Below are 2,045 nucleotides of genomic sequence, written 5' to 3'. Positions count from 1 at the left end.
CCCGCGCCCAACGCCCTGCTAAATACCCCGAGGGCGGCTCGGCCCCGCCGCGCAGGTGGCGGCGCTTCCGCCGCCCCTCCCCGGCCCGCCTCGCTCCTGCCCCCGCTCCTGCCCCGCGGCCGGCCCTGCGGGGACATCTCCCCGCACCGCGGCCTCGTAGCGTCAACAGCTTTGAGACTTTTACTGAACGTCGGGCTGGTGGACAGGCATGCAGATGTTCTCCGACAACATTCTTCTGAGGGGAAAAAAAAGAAGTAATGGTAATAATAATAAATCACGTACCTGTGAAAAGTTATCAGGAATGTACCTTTGGAGAAGCAGAGAAAAACCCAAAGACATTAAAATGTTCTGTGTAAGTGTTGCAAAAAGGGAAAAGTTGCAAAATGTACCAGATACAGTACTTTCCCACGTGAGGCAACATGATTTGCCCGCAACAAAAACTCTGGACACTTGCAGATGCTACCCTTTTGAAATATTATTCTCTTCCTGTACCTCGGAAAGTTTCCACATGCTGGAGGTCCCAGTCACTAAACACATTGATTCAGTTACGGACATCAATCATGAGAATTTGTCAAGGGCATAAGAAAGTCTGAGTTTGTTTGCATTTAGTAGAAATTGACTCATCTTCACAAGCATAACTGGGAGAGGGTCTGGGGATCCAGACTGAGAGCTTTCACCAGGGAGGTTCACATCTGGGCAGTACAAGACAGTCCTGAAAAGTTCTTCCCTTTTAAAGAGTCCAAGACATTTTAGAATCAAGAGAAAGAGGATTGAAACCAGAGGCATCAGCAGTGACTTTGGTTTCAGAGTGAAAGCCAGGGCATCATCTTGAATTCCCAATTGTTCTTAGATGCAAGCACACATTTTCCAGTATTTTCATAACAACACAGAAACTTAATGGAGACATTCTTCTGTAAAATGAAAACAAGTAAGTTAGATGAGAGAATATGTTTCCATTCATTCAAATAGGTTGAAAATGGAAAATCAGCTGTTGTTGATGTTTCTGCAGCATCTTGTAGGGACAGCGTGTGGTGGCTAGAGCTGGAGGGGCATGGACTTCCCTGGGTCGTCTCCACCCTCCTCCTCGGCCACCTCAGGGTCCCTCCAAGGTGCTGTCCCACACCCACAGCCAGAAGTCACCTTCCCAAGCCCATAAGAGTGCAGAAAGCTGCTTCCCAGTGAAGCATTCCTCTGCTGGTCACTGATGATCCCAAGCCCTGAAATTTATTATAATTTCAGGCTTTAATCCAGAATGTTGTTTCCTTAAGTGGCTACCAAGATATATCCAGTTAACAGCTTCATGAGAGGTGTAAGAATATGCCTAAACCAGCCGGCACACCAGTCTGTTTAAAAGAACTTCTTTTTGTGTTTCTTTTTTTTGTTTTTTTTTATATCCTCCTAAGAATATAAAAGTAGGACATGCCATTTGAAATAACATCCTGATCTTTGCTAGAGTTCCTACATGCTTGTATAGTAAGAGTAACCCATGAAATTGCTTAATTATTATACTGCTAATAAGACATGAAAACCTCCCTTGATCTGCCAGATCAGCTGGGTTTATTGTTACCTTCATCTAGTTGCCACTCTGCCAATTGGTGGCATTGTTTTATCACCACAGGAAGGTGACAGAGAGGAAGGCAAAAGGAGAAGCTAGTGGAGCTTGGTATGAAAAAAAGTGTGTTCAGATGAAGCAAACAACATTTTAAAGAAAACTGGGGAGGAGGGTAGCTTTGTGGTGTCCAGTGTAAGTCCAATCTGGAAATTAAATAGGGAATTGAATAATCAAGGAAATTAAATTGGGTTGAACTTAGAAGAGTACAGATTTTAGGAGAAACCTACAGGGACAGGAAGAGAGAGACAGAATAAAATATGTGTCTTTGTGCTGGTTCTGTCCCCAAAAGCAATTTACAGAGAAATGCGGAAGATTTAACCAGCTTTTATAAATTGCTTTACTCTGAGACAGTATCTAAAGCCATAACATATGTTTAAGTTCGTGGCATTTAAGACTGGATACAAAACCTACCTGAAAATGGCAAAATATGAGT

Source organism: Camarhynchus parvulus, chromosome Z, assembly GCF_901933205.1.
Source record: "Camarhynchus parvulus chromosome Z, STF_HiC, whole genome shotgun sequence".
Lineage (NCBI taxonomy): Eukaryota > Metazoa > Chordata > Aves > Passeriformes > Thraupidae > Camarhynchus > Camarhynchus parvulus.
Note: the sequence above shows the minus strand (reverse complement) of the source record.